The following is a 15,816-nucleotide window of genomic DNA, read 5'->3' as shown; positions in this document are numbered from 1 at the left end:
CCAAATGGAGTTAGCCCGCGTGGGTTTCGGGCGAATGGCCCAAAATCGACTGACATTGCCTCAGCATTAGAGTTTAAGAACTCCAGTTAACATGGTTCTATTGAGGCAGGCCTGAGTGTGGCGAGGCCCAATACACATATGACAAAAAATTATAAGAAATCAAACAGTGGCCTAGGTCTAATACATACATGACAACAATTATGAGAAATTAAACACTCTTTTACAAAGTCAATTTAAAACCTACCCACTTTAACGTATCAAAATCTGCTATATTCATACTTTAATTTTAATAAAATATGATTTAAAAATGGAAAAACTAATATAATGACCCACATTATACAAATAATATCTAATTAATTCTGAGCTTCCATTCTATGAGCTTCCATGGGAGAAACTGTCTCTGGATGAATGTCCTTTATATTTCCAAACAATTTCCTGATTTACTAAGAAATAGCCATTGGGCTATCCTCATAAACAAAATTGGCTATGAACAAAGCAATCAATTAGGACTAAATTACCCTAACATCGCTTGAAATAGGAAACACCAATCTTCCAATTTAGATGGCTATAAACAGTAAACATCAAACAATCCATTAATATCTAACAATTTGAATGTCTAACTTTAGCCTACTGGTACTTTCAAAGCCTAACACAGAGGGAATTTCAAACCAATTTAGCAACTATACATTTTAAATCCAAACAATTGAACATGATTAGAGGACAAACAACATCATAATTTTAATAGGGAAAACAATTCAAAATGAACTCAACAATGACACATGATAACTATGCAGTTGGACAGAATTAAGACATAAACAGAATGAATTTTCATATAGAATTCAAAACTGAGTAACAAGGATGTGTAAACATACCTAAATAGGAAGGGAATAACAAAAAATGATCAAATGATGGTCTGGAAATAGAAGATGAAATCTAGCAAATCCAAAAACAACAGATTAAACAAATTCAACACCTGTAACAGCTCAATCAACTCAGAAAATCCCAGTAAATAAGTAGCAATTGAATACAAATCAGAAACCAGCTTTAGATTCTTGTATTTTCAATGGTTTTTCTTTGTGTTTTTGGTAGTTTTTTGGTTTGTTTCTAAATCTAAAAATCAGATCAGATTTTTTTGTATTAGAAAATGAGAGAAAGACAGTGAGGAATTGTATGTAAGAGTCTGTGTATTCCGTGTGGTGGCAGATGCAATGAGATTATGAATGAATTTTTTGAAAAATACATAATGACTGTGTCAAAAATGAGAGTGTGAGTGTGCCTTATATGCAGAAATGAGAGAATGTGTAGGAAAAAATATGTCAACTGTGAAGGTGGGAAAAGGCATCGTTTTAATCGTTTTTTGGTACAGTCGTCTCATTCAGATATTTTGTAATGGCATGATTGATCGTTTTGAGAGTTGTAGTCCTATTCCTCCATTTTTCTTCTTCTTTTGTGTTCTACAACTATTATATGACTTATTGAGTTAGTTAGATCGGGTCAGAAGTGATTTCGGAGTGAATTAAGAATAGTTGACCGGATGTTGACTTACGTGTACAGACCCCAGTTTTAAATTTTGATGGTTCTGCTAGCTCCATTAGGTGATTTCGGACTTAGGAACGCGTCTGAATTATGATTTAGAGGTCCATAGTAGAATTAGCTTGCATTGGCGAAAGTTAGAATTTTGGAAAGTTTGACCGGGAGTGGCCCTTTTGATATCAGGGTCAGATTGGATTTCGGGAAGTCGGAGTAGGTTCGTGGTGTCATTCATGACTTGGGTGCAAAATTTGAGGCTAATCGGACGTGATTTGATAGGTTTTAGCGTCATTTGTAGAATTTGGAAATTTTGAAGTTCATGAGGCTTGAATCCGTGTGTAATTCGTGTTTTTGATGTTGTTTGAGGCAATTTGAGGATTCGAATTGATTGAGCTGATTTCAGATTCTTAGTTATAACTTAGTACTCTTTTGTGGAATTGCAGACTTAAGCCTATATTGATTGTATTGTACTACTTGTGGTTAGATTCACGACATTCAGAGGTTGACTCGCGATGCAAAGATATTTTGGAGTAGCATTTTTCTCGGATTGAGGTAAGTAACAGTTTTAAATCTGGTATCGAGGGTTTCATACCCCAGATTTTTGTGTCTTGTGATTATGTTTTAGGTGACACACATTCTAGGTGACGGGCGTGTGGCCGTGCACCAAAGGGATTGTGTAACGACCCGACCGGTCGTTTTGTGCTTTTGCACTTCGCTCGCCTGTTCTCGGGCATGACTAGCCCCGCGTGATGTATTATGTGTAGACATGTGATTTTTGACCCTCCCCAAGATTTTTCATAGTTTAACACGTAAATATTTAATTTAGGCCTAATATAGCTATTTCAACTCAATTTTACTCTTTTACTTTATTTTATTACAAAAAAATGAAAATTACAAAAAATAGTTTCATTAATAATTTCTAGTCATTTTTAATCTTGAAAAATACGAAAAATAGTTTTGTTTTAACTGCCAGTCTTATTTCAATAGTTATTTTATTTAAGTAAAATTAATTAATAAATAGGGTAGCATTTTTAGTCTCGTTTGCGGGGAAAGAATAAAAATTTGGGCTCAAGGAACCCATTTTTAGGCCTAATTTTGGACCTAACCCATAATTCCTAGGCACATACCCCTTAACCTAGAAAACCCTATAAAAACCTAGACCTAGACTCAGAGGATCCACCGTTTCCTCTGAAGAAAGATCGAAGGAAATACACAAAAACCAAAAGAACCCTAGAGCACCTAAGAAGGAGGAGCCGCAAACGAAAAAAACGAAGGATCCCTGATATCGTCTTCTTCAAACTTTCATCTGCTGAACAAAAAACAACTTCCCCCCACATCTATTTTCTTCTCTAACATAGCCATTTCACCTTCTTCGAAAAAAACAAGAGAGCAGCCATGAGAAGAGAACCTTAGACCCTTCGGCCATTTTTAGACCTTTTCTTCTCTAAACAAAAACCAGCAGGATCCCTTACCTCTCAAAAATGAGCACGCTCCACTAGTTACAATGCCGTCTCATACAATGGATGTGACAAAATTTCAGCTCTGCATTTCGTAATTGCCAAACGATAATCCCAGCACACGACATTACCAGTGCTACCATCGCCAACTTCACTCTATGCTAACTCACAACCTCCTCCGTTTCCATTTAGATAAACCTTTTCCATTTCGGTTGTAGTTTGCTCTTGCCGTTGTTCAAATCTACAGCGAACCAGTGGAGCTTTGTGAGCATGGGAGGAACTTGAATCTGTTCTTAAGCTTCACTTGGATTTTCAGTAATTGTCCATTCAATATCTTTTGAAATCGTGACTGAGATACTATCGAGATCGAGGTAGTTTGTCGAGGTTCCAATTCGTATTTCTGCTGATTTTTCCGGTTGATACCTGATTTTGTTGTTGAATAGCTGTTACTCACTCAAAAACCTCCAGGTAATATTGTAACGTAATACTATTATTTTAGTTCTTCCCTTTAATTTTTAAGATGGCCAATGGATTACTTTTGGACTATTTCGGATTCTATACATATGCCGGTTTCGTGATTCTATACATAAATTAATTAACGTTCTTTCCTTCCTTTTCTATTCTGAATTCAGCCAATTGATTTATGTCATTTTTGTTTGTTAGTAGTTTAAGAAGAACTTGGTATTTGGTTGAGGTATTGGTAGTAGTAGTAGTTTTCTTTTGGATAAGTTTAATCTGTTAAAGTTATGATCTTTGTTTGTAATTGTTTAGCAGTTGAATCCATTTAATCTGTGGAAGATTTGATCTTTTTGTGATTGTTTAGTGTTTGGTATAAGACAACAACATAAATGAATCCTTTTCTCTTGAGCTTTAGGCACATAATTAACTCATCACAATTAGGGGTACGGTTCCCGTGATGTAGTTGTGATACTTAATTTCAAATTGGCTCTAAATATGAATATTCATAGTTCACTTAGTTGAATGCATTTCCTTTAATAAAATTGAGGTGTGCCATGCCAAATAAAACCTTAAAATGCATGGCCCTCACTTAATTAATTTGAATCTTTAGAAATCGAGATGTGCGATTAGCGAAATTTCCATGGCTCTCGCAAACTTGAAAGTGCGTAGTTGCCTTAGGCGCGCTATTTTAAAAATTACCTTCCTAAACTCGGGTGTGCATTTATGTGGCCCAAATCCCAATCTCAACAACGTTAGATAAAATGTGTCGTGGACCGCGGGTGCATTTATGTGACGTGGTTCAAGACGTGTTTTAGATGATGTTGAATTTTTCCTAAAAATAATTAAACAAAAGCGGTTATAAAGTTAAAATTGTACCATGGGTAAAAGATGTATTAGAATCAGATAATAGGCAAATTATAACAGTTGAGCGACCGTGCTAGAACCACGGAATCCGGGAATGCCTAACACCTTCTCCCGGGGTAACAAAATTCCTTACCCGGATTTCTGTATTCGCAGACTGTGAAACAGAGTCACTCTTTTCCTCGATTCGGGATCTAAACTGGTGACTTGGGACACCATAAATTATCCCGAGTGGCGACTCTGAATTTAATAAATGAATAATCTCGTTTCGACTGTCACTTAAATTGAAAAAACTCTCTTTATACCTTTCCGAGGGTAATAAAAAAAGAGGTGTGACAGCTCTAGCGACTCTGCTGGGGATAAGAACCCAGAACTTCTGGTCCAGGTTTCAAGAATTCGAGCTTAGAATAATTGTTATAATTGGCTTTATTTATTATCTGATTTTATTGCATGTTTGAGCCTAATGTGTTAAATGCCGCTTTTTACCACTTTGATATTATTTGAACTGTATATAAACTGTTACAAAACTCTTCTCTTCTCATCTTCGGGGATGTGCACACTGGCGTGACTCCTCCTTCTGTTAGTGTCATACCTTGAAATAAGAAAGAGGCTCGAACAAGTTACAAAGCCAGATGGCCTTTTGGTCCCGGTACGTAGCCCCCTCCTCGGCTCGAGTTGTCCGCTCGGGTACACAAGTCTAGAACAATATACCTAGGTTTTTAGCTTAGAATAACTCAGCCTCATGCCGGATCCCTAGTAGGAACGTTTGTTTGTATCATGTGCATTTGACTTTGGGGACTCAACATAGGGGTTGGGTCCGTCTAGGACAGGTGCACCCAAATTAAAAGACCATCCTGATACATCTTACGTGCTAATTGTGTATCTGTCTATTTCGGCTTGCATGCTGACTGTCTTCTAGAATAGGGAAAGAAAATGAAAAAAAAAATAAAAATCGAAAAAAAAGAGAAAAGAAAAGAGAGTGAGAGGTAGGTATTTGAATTACCCTGGAATTCTGTTAAAATTTTGAAAAAAAAGTCATTTCAAAATAAGTCATATTTTCTTTTGTTCCGTCAATACTGGGCGAACTACGCGAGTCTGATTCTCACCGGATGTGAGATACGTAGGCAAACTTCATCGGTTTCGGCCCATAATTTTCAAAAAATCCAAAATATTTTCCTTTACTTCCTCTCTAGAAAAGTCTTTTTTTGAGACCCCAATTTTCAAAAAATCCAAAAATATTTTCCATTACTTGCTTCTTTAGAAAGCCTTTCGTTTAGACCTTAATTGTTTTTTTTAAAAAAATATACAAAAATATTTTCTTTTAATTTCTTTCAAAAATCCAAAAATATTTTCATTCTTCTTTCAAAATTGAAAAGAAAATTCAAAATTCAAAAATATTTTCTTTCTTTAGAAGCATTTCTTTCATAAATTCAAAATAAAATTCCAAAAATATTTTCTTTATTCTTTAGAAGTTTTTCTTTTGAAATTCCAGAAAAAAAAAATTCAAAAAAACAATCTTTCTTCTTTAGAAGTTTTTTCTTTGCAAAAATGCTGAAAAACAATAAAAATCCAAAAATATTCCCTTTCTTATTTATAAGTCTTTATTTCGAAAAAATAAAATAAAAAATTCAAAAAAACAAAGTTAGTTTATTTACTTTATTCATGATCTTCCCGAACTACGCAAGATCTGATTCATGTTCCCACATGATATGTAGGCAACCCACATCAGGTTAGATCTCCATTAAAAAGAAATGAAAAAAATGAAGAAATGAAAAAATATTGATAATAATAAGGACCGCGTTCTAACATGTTTTGTTTTGAATTGTGAAGAAAGTTGAGGTGGTCGGTTTGTGGTAAGCTGGAAACACAAGATCCAAGGAAAAATGATAACTGACATCGAAATTGTTACAAGTGCTCAAGAGACTCTAGGTCAGAGGGTTCAACAAGAGTCTACTATGTTTGAGAAAAATAGAATACTGAAACAGCAAATGACCGAAATGTGTCAAGCATGGGCTAGTGGTCAAGGACAGCCTCGTCATGAGTCACAATTTGCTACACAGCAAGAGCAGTACCACTCTCCTGAGTACACTCGTACTCGTTTGATCTACCTGCAAACATTGAGAAGCCTGCCCGAAAGATGGTACAGGAAGAAATGACCCAAAGAGTGAAAAGCTTAGAACAACGGTTGAAAAATATGCAAGGGTTGGCAGGTCAAAAGAGTGTTGCCTTCAAAGATCTATGTATGTTGCCTGATGTCCACTTACCGTCTGGTTTCAACACTCCCAAATTTTTGAAAAGTAGGATGGACATGTAGATCTCATAGCCCACCTGAAAAGGTATTGCAATCAAATGAGAGGTGCGGGAAGAAATGAAGAATTGTTGATGGCTTATTTTGGGGAAAGCATACGGGAGAATCCTCCGATTGGTTTATGGATCAAGACACGTCTCGCTGGTATGTATGGGATGACATGGCACAGGCCTTTGTCAAATAGTTCCAATACAACATTGACATTGCCCCAGACCGTAATTCCCTTTCAAACTTGAAGAAGAAACCAACTGAAAGTTTCAGGGAATATGCCATTAATTGGAGAGAGCAAGTGACCAGATTTAAGCCACCCATGGATGAGCACGAGTTAATCACTGTCTTCCTTCAGGCTCAAGAGCCAGATTATTTTCAAAACATGATGTCCGCAATGGGTAAATCCTTCTCGGAAGCAATAAAATGGGGGAAATGATTGAGAATGGTCTTAAAACAGGCAAAATTATAAGTCAAAGAGTTCTCAAAGCCGCAATTCAGGCTGTCCGAATTGAATCCGATAATTTTAATGACATGAATGAGAAGCACAAAGAAATCATGATGACATCAGGGTCGAGAAGAGGTCCTAGGAGAGCATCTCGAAGGTATGAGCAACCTCATTAGGTTTCCCATGATTCCCCTGAATACTATTATTCACTTCAAAACCCTCAATACTCTGTTGCTGCACCTCAGTATGTTGCCCGACCACCAAGACACCCCAGAAGGCGAGCACCAGCACCGCAAAATCTCTACTAGCCTCCACAAAATTTTCAAATGCCCTATAACCCACATCCTAGCCAGGGGTATAGAAGGGAACAAAGGCTGAAATTTAATTTTACACCAATAGGAGAGTCATATGCAAGCTTGTTTGAGAAATTAAAGCAGTATGACATGATTGCACCTATTCCTCCAAATCATATGGACCCCCGTGCAAGAAGCCTTGACCCTTATAAAAGGTGTGAATACCATTCTAATGCCCAGGGGCACAATGTTGAAAGTTGTCGGGATTTGAAAAGAGAAATAGAAAGGATGATCCAGGAAAACCTGATTGTGATCCAAGACAGTGACACCCAGAATATCGTGCATAATCCTTTACCTGCACATCATGATGCACACTTTGTAGGGATGATGCCTGGTGGCGTGGAGTATGAGAATCCTCTCGGGAACTTGCTAACTGAAGTTAATGATGTTGAAATTGGAGAAGGCTCTGCTGATTCTGATGAGCAAATTTGTGGCTAAATGTCAAGCCTAGCAATTGAAAAGTCATTCCCTCCTCACTAGGAAGGAATCTTGGTAGCTTGTTTTGATGTTTTTTCTATTATCTAGGTTATTTCAGGGTTGTGATCTAGATTTTATTTGTTTTATTGAGTCAAATCCTTCTATCCCTCGATTTTGTTTGTGTGAGTCTTGTCTGTCTTTTCTATTGCTATTTTAATTATTCGGGTTATTTTAGGGCTGTAACTCATATTTTGGGTTGCTTGTTTAGTTGTAAAACCCTTTCATCCTTTACTCAATAAAATACAATTTGTCCTTTTGAGTCATTCTGTTCCTAGTTCTTTTGTCGCTAGTTCTAATGACATGACATGCATGCGGAAATTTTGGCCAGATCTTAGGAACTAATTTAATCTGGAATTGGATAACTAAAAAAATACATTTGAGGATGAATAAAGAGTTGGAATACTTTGGAACTAAGGTCGAGTAAAATTCACTTTAAAATCATTGTGAAGATCGGGCTTGAGGATTTTTAATCAATTAAAGTTTGTTGGAAAGTTTGTCACTAAGAGATGGAAAGTGTCTTGTGACCATGACACACCAAGAGGACAGACATGTTCGTCAATGCTGTGATCGTGAAAGATACTATATTTGGCACTCTCGAGGCTGGGAGGCCCTCTTTCTGCTATCCAAACACTTTATATCATTCCCTACACCTTTTGAGCCTGTGTTATTTTCTTTGACTACCCTCTTTTGGAATCAAGTTAGAGTAAAAAAAATGAAAAAAGAAAAAAAATTCCATGTCCCAAGAGTACAAACTAGGGAAATTTTCAAGAAAAAAAATGAAGAAGAAAAGAACTGGCAAAGATCCATGCCCCCAGAAAATAGAAGCTAGGGCAACCTGTTTTGAAAAAAAAAGACAAAGAAAAAAATGAAAGATGAAAATAGTTAGTTCAGAGGTTTGAACTACGTTCGACCTGATTACTTAAAAAAAGGATACGTAGGCAGCCTCACGGTTCGGTCTAACCAAATAAGAATTCAGAAAAGAGAAAAAAAATTCCAAAAATCCCCAATAGCTGAAACAGGGGCAAAGATTTTATTTCATTTTTGAAAGAGTCGATTCCAAGAGTTGTAAGTCTACACCCCCTTTTATTTTGAGTCTACATTAAGCCTTCATGCCGACCCTTCTGTCCAACCTATCCTAAACCGTCTAAATAAAGACCTCCCAATATGCCTTCAAGAATGTCAAGAGAAGCATGCAATGAGCAACGACTGTCACGCGACATAGAACACTTTCAAGTTGCTCGCACAAGAAAGTAAAAGAAAAAGAAAAATAAGGAAAATGAGAGAGTCTTACTAGTGAAAAGCTTCACGGGCACTGTAAGGCCATGGTAATCAGAGATGAATAAATGAGAGAGACTTGTTGGTGAAAACCCCTCGGGCACTACCTGTCGAAAGTGAGTCATGAAGCTGATACGAAGAATTGGCATAAACAAGCCCAACTTCAAAGGTTATAAGAATGGTAAAAGGGAAGATTGGATTAGTTTTGTAGATCGACCGTTAAGTCCAAAATGCATGTCATGATCATTAAGGCTAGTTATTGAAAAACAAAGAACTCTTCCTTCTATCCTTCCGACAGGGGCATTTCTTGTTAATACTTGTTTCTTTGCATCATTGTGTCCTTAACTTCGAGTCGGTCCTTGTCAAAACAAGTAAGAAACGATTTCAAAATTTGGTACCAGCTTTTCAATTGCATAAAGCAAATTTGGCCAGCACTAAGTTGTTTCTGTCAATATACCTTGAGGATTCATATAAAGGCTTCCCCCAAAAGACTCTTCTCAGCCTACTTGGCGCAAGAAAGATAACTGGTGATTCTTTTTGACAGACAAATTGCTCAAAAAGCAGAAAGTCATCAAGATATCGGAAAGGGTCACCTAGGCAAAGATCTCCAGTTGAGATAAGGCTGATTGAGTCGCAAGTACAAATGATACTAGGTCTGAAATAATTAGGGTTGATGCAGAGCAAAGGTCTCTTGAAGCCGACTCAAGCTGATTGAGCAGAAACCAAGCTGCCCAAGACTCAAGGCCACAAACCGACCACCATTTTCAAAACTGACAAATATTTCTTTGTGTGAAATAGGAACAAAGCAATGCAAGGAAAGTGATTAAAAAAACAACAAAAACAAAAAAGAAAAGAAGAGAAGAGCCGACAAAGGGAAGTTTCTCAAATCTTTTATTTGTCTTGCTATTGTGCATAAAATCTTGCCATTGATCTTCACATTTCTTCCTCATAAGATGAAAGGACCTAGTCTGATAAACTTTTTCCTAAGATAAAAATCTTAGTCTGATGAATCTTTCTCCTAAGATACAAAAAATAAATGTCTTAGTCTAATGAACCTTTCTCCTAAGATAGAAGACCTAGTCTGATGAATATTCTCCTAGGATAAACGTCTTAGTCTGATGAATTTTTCTCCTAAGATAGAAAACCTAGTCTGATGAATCTTCTCCTAGGATAAACATCTTAGTCGGATGAATCTTTCTCCTAATATACCAAAAACAAAAAAAGAAAGAGAAAAAAGGACCTAGTTTGATGAATTTTCTCCTAGGATAAGCATCTTAGTCTGATGAATCTTTCTCCTAAGATAGGAAACCTAGTCTGACGAATTTTTTCCTAGGATAATTTGAAAAAAAGGAAGTCTGGATTTGAAAAAAGGGGTCAATTTTTAGTTTTCTTAAGTAATCAATGTTTAGTTTTCTTGAAATCAGGGGGCCCGCCTGGGGAATAAGGTCAATCTTTACTTTAGTCAAGCTTAGTTTATAGTTTTCCGCAAGCTCAATCACTTTTAGGAGACGCACATCCTACTCTAGTCTTTAGTTTACTCTCATCATTGCATCAATAGTATAAGTGGTTTAAAATATTGTTTACAACTCACAAATCTTTATAGTGCAAACTAGGGTAGAAAATTTCATTTATTTTGTTGGTTTTGATTGTAGGCACCCACATGGAAAACAAGGGAACACAGAAAGTTTCAGCAATCAGGCGCCCACCTGGAGAATAAAGGAAGACAGTTCAAGTTTCAAGGGAATGCAACTCAAGTTTCAAGGAAAAACAGTTTCGAAAGAAGACAGTTCAAGTTCAGCAATCAGGCGTCCACCTGGAGAACAAGGGAAGACAGTTCAAATTTCAAGGGAAGATAGTTCAAGTTTCAAGGGAAAGCAGTTCCGAAGCAAGCAATTCAAGTGCTGGTAATCAGGAGCCCACCTGGAGAACAAAGCAATTCAAGTGTTGATAATCAGGAGCCCACCTGAAGAACAAAGTAGCAATTCAAGTGTTGGTAATCAGGAGCCCACCTGAAGAACAAAACAGCAATTCAAATGTTAGCAATCAGGTGCCTACTTGGAGAATAAGGGAATTCACTTCAGAACGCAACTGAAGTCAGCAACAAAAGAAGCTCGTGGCAAGAATGCGAGTCAACAGTCCAAGATGATCAACGGAAGTTAGTCACAATCCAGAAAAAAAGAAAGGCAAGAAGTTAATCCAAATGCAGAAGTTGATGAAAAATGTGGGCTGCTCAAGACATGGCCGAGATCACAAGCACTGCATGCCTGGTCTTGATCCGAAAAGCTGAAGAAGGATGAACTAACAACTGCAACTAGCAAGCGTCAAGGTTCAAATCTAATGTCTGAATGAAGAACCACTCAAGACTCAGGATCAAGCCTCAGAAGACTTATAGATAGGAATCTTGTAACTCGTAGTTGATAGGCTTAGCTAGTCTTTTTCATGTTTTGATTTTTGATGTAATAACAGGACCGCGGATCGGAACCTCGGCGGAACGGCACCTCGACCGGCTCTCCACCTCGGCATACTCCATCATCCCACTCACTTCTGGTCAGATATCAGGGCTCAAATACCAGGGTTCAGTCGCATTCCCCTTTTCTCTTAGTTTTAGTCTCTCCAAATAAGGGTCGGGTCAAAACCTTTCTAGTCGTTCTTTGTCTGAAAACTCTTCATATTTCCAGTCAAAGAGAGGCAGTTGTAGACATGTGATTTTTGACCCTCCCCAAGATTTTTCATATTTTAACACGTAAATATTTAATTTAGGCATAATATAGCTATTTCAACTCATTTTTACTCATTTACTTTATTTCATTACAAGAAAACGAAAATTACAAAAAATAGTTTCACTAATATTTTGTAGTCATTTTTAATCTTGAAAAATATGAAAAATAGTTTTGTTTGAACGGTCAGTCTTATTTGAATAGTTATTTTATTTAAGTAAAATTAATTAATAAATAGGGTAGCATTTTTAGTCTCGTTTGTGGGAAAAGAATAAAACTTGGGCTCGAACAACCCATTTTTAGGCAAAATTTTGGACCTAGCCCATAATTCTCAAGCCCATAATTCCTAGACCCATACCTCTTAACCTAGAAAATCCTATAAAAACCTAGACCTAGACTCTAATAAAGGGATCCGCCATTTTCTCTGAAGAAAGATCTAAGGAAATACACAAAAACCAAAAGAACCCTAGAGGACCTAAGAAGGAGAAGCCGCAAACGAAAAAAACGAAGGATCCCTGACATCGTCTTCTTCAAACTTTCAGCTGCTGAACAAAAAATGAATTCCTCCCATGTCAATTTTCTTCTCTAACACAGCCATTTCAACTTCTTCGAAAAAAACAAAGGAGCAACAATGAGAAGAGAACCTTAGACCCTTCAGCCATTTTTAGACCTTTTCTTCTCTAAACAAAAACCAGCAGGATCCCTCACCTCTCAAAAATGAGCACTCTCCACTAGTTACAATGCTGTCTTATACAATGGATGCGATGAAATTTCAGCTCTGCATTTCGTAATTGCCAAACGATAATCCCAGCACACGGCAGTACCACTGCTACCATCACCAACTTCACTTTCTGCTAACTCACAACCTCCTCCGTTACCATTTATATAAAGTTTTGCCATTTTGGTCGTAGTTTGGTCTTGCCGTTGTTCAAATCTACAGCGAACCAGTGGAGCTTTGTGAGCATGGGAGGAATTTGAATCTGTTCTTAAGCTTCACTTGGATTTTCAGTAATTGTCCATTCAATATCTTTTAAAATCGTGACTGAGATACTATCGAGGTCGAGGTAGTTCGTCGAGGTTCCGATTCGCATTTCTGCTGATTTTTTCGGTTGATACTCGATTTTGTTGTTGAATAGCTGTTACTCACTCAAACACCTTCAGGTAATATTGTAATGTAATACTATTATTTTAGTTCGTCCCTTTAATTTTTTAAGATGGTTAAAGGATTACTTTTGGACTATTTCAGATTCTATACATATGCCAGTTTCGTGATTCTATACATAGATTAATTAACGTTCTTTCCTTCCTTTTCTGTTCGGAATTCACACAATTGATTATGTCATTTTCTGTTTGTTAGTAGTTTAGGAAGAACTTGGTATTTGGTTGAGGTATTGGTAGCAGTAGTAGTTTTGTTTTGGATAAGTTTAATCTGTTAAAGTTATGATCTTTGTTTGTAATTGTTTAGCAGTTGAATCCATTTAATTTGTGGAAGATTTGATCTTTTTGTGATTGTTTGGTGTTTGGTATAAGACAACAACATAAATGAATCCTTTTCTCTTGAGCTTTAGGCACATAATTAACTCATCATTATTAGGGGTATGGTTCCCGTGACGTAGTTGTGATACTTAATTTCAAATTGGCTCTAAAAATGAATATCCATAGTTCACTTAGTTGAATGCATTTCCTTTAATAAAATTGAGGTGTGTCATGCCAAATAAAACCTCAAAATGCATGACCCTCACTTATTTAATTTGAACCTTTAGAAATCGAGATGTGCCATTAGCGAAATTTCCATGGCCCTCCCAAACTTGAAAGTGCATAGTTGCTTTAGGCGCACTATTTTAAAAATTACCTTCCTAAATTCGGGTGTGCATTTATGTGACCCAAATCCAAATCTCAACAACGTTAGACAAAATGTGTCGTGGACCGCGAGTGCATTTATGTGACGTGGTTCAAGACGTGTTTTAGATGATGTTGAATCTTTCCTAAAAATAATTAAACAAAAGCAGTTATAAAGTTAAAATTCTACCATAGGTTAAAACATGCATTAGAATCAGATAATAGGCCAATTATAACAGTTGAGCGACCATGCTAGAACCACGGAATTCAGGAATGCCTAACACCTTCTCCCGGGTTAACAGAATTCCTTACCCGGATTTTTGTGTTCGCGGACTGTAAAATAGAGTAAATCTTTTCCTCGATTCAGGTTCTAAACCGGTGACTTGAGACACCATAAATTATCTCGAGTGGCGACTCTGAATTTAATAAATAAATAATCCTATTTCGATTGTCACTTAAATTGGAAAAACTTCTTTTATACCCTTACGGGGGTAGTACAAAAGGATGTGTGACATTATGACTTATGTAAATCATCGGTTTTGGTTTCGGGGTAACCGAAATGAATTTTGAAGAAACAGTTCTCAGTTTGAAGCTTAAAATTTAAAAGGTTTGACCAAGATTAGAATTGTTGGTATATCATCTCGAATCGGAATTTTTATGATTTGGTTAGCTCCATTAGGTGATTTGGGACTTAGGAGCATGATCGAAATGTGTTTTGGAGGTCCATGGAAGGTTTAGGCTTGAATTGGCGAAATTAGAATTTTGACGTTTTCCGGTTGATAGGTGAGATTATGATATAGTGGTCGAAATGGAATTTTGGGAGTTTCAGTAGGTCCGTTGTGTCATTTGGGATGTGTGTGAAAAATTTCAGATCATTCAGACGTGGTTTGGTAGACCTTTTGATCAAAAGCGGAATTTCAGAAGATTTTGGAACCTTAGGCTTGAATTCGATGTGATTTGATGGATTCGATATTGTTTGAGATGTTTCAAAGAATGGTATAAGTTTGGGTAGTGGTATATGACAGGTTTGTGCTTTTAGTTGAGGTCCCGGGGGCCTCGGGATGATTTCGGATGGTTGGCGGAAGGTTTGAAGTCGAGTTAGGACAGTTGAGGCATTTTAGCTGCTATCATAACCGCACTTGCGGTTGGGAGGCCGCAAGTGCGATGCTCGCAGAAGCGGAAGATAACCACAGATGCGGCCAAGAGGAAGTTCTTCAGGAACCGCAGAAGCGGTGAAGTGGGCGCACCTGCGGTAGCGCATGTGCGAGTTTTTAACTGCAGATGCAGAAACGGCCAGTTAATTGAAAAACCGTATATGCGGTGGATTAGCCGCAGAAGCATGACCGTAGGAGCAATAAAAGGGCCGCAGGTGCGAAAATTGCTGGGTCAGAAAGTATAAAAGGTCCCCTTCGCGATTTTGAGTGGGTTTTCACCCTATTTCATTCGGGAGAAAGCTTTGAAGAGCTAATTGAAGAGAAAATCAAAGGATAATCTCGTGGAGGTAAGATTTTTGACTTCATAACACATTTATATGTGATTAAAGGACTAATTAGTGATGAAATTTTGGGAAAATTAGTGCAAAATGGGTAATTAGGGCTTGAGATTAAGAGACCTTCGAGTGGGAATTTGAAGGGCCATTTGAGGTCCGAATTTGATGTTCTTGATATGTATAGACTCGTGGGAGGATGAGGATTCTATTGAGGTGATATTTGTTGGGTTCCGAGGTGTGGACCCGGGGGCCGAGTTTGAGCAATTTCGTGATTGATGTTGTAAATTGATTATTTTCGCATGGGCTTCGTTCCTTTAGCATATTTTGACGTCGTGATTCTGATTTAGATAGATTCGACGCTAGTTGAGGCTGATTCAAGGAAAAATGGCATCAAAGGCTAGAGTTTGAACTGGATCGATGTGAGTAATGATCGTAAATGTTGTCCTACGGGTGTGAAACACCGGATTGCACATTATGGTGCTACATTGAGGTGACACACACTCTAGATGACGTGCATGGGGTCGGGCACCATTGGGGATTGTGACTTAGTCCATCCCGAATGACTGTTTTATCACTTATTTGATTAAAAACGAATTGCTATCATCATGTTTTGGG

At 37.3% G+C, this 15,816-nt stretch overlaps 1 long non-coding RNA gene across 1 annotated transcript; it reads left to right on the top strand.

Moving 5' to 3' along the window:
* The first annotated feature begins 2,722 nt into the window (after nt 1–2,722).
* On the top strand, nt 2,723–11,364 carry LOC142174962 (uncharacterized). The gene is made up of 2 exons (XR_012704146.1): nt 2,723–3,455; nt 10,809–11,364. It is a non-coding gene; the product is annotated as an uncharacterized LOC142174962 (long non-coding RNA).
* Nucleotides 11,365–15,816: the final 4,452 nt, after the last annotated feature.

Source organism: Nicotiana tabacum, chromosome 20 (assembly GCF_000715075.1).
Source record: "Nicotiana tabacum cultivar K326 chromosome 20, ASM71507v2, whole genome shotgun sequence".
Taxonomy (NCBI): Eukaryota; Viridiplantae; Streptophyta; class Magnoliopsida; order Solanales; family Solanaceae; genus Nicotiana; species Nicotiana tabacum.
This window is presented reverse-complemented; position numbering and strand designations above follow the sequence as displayed.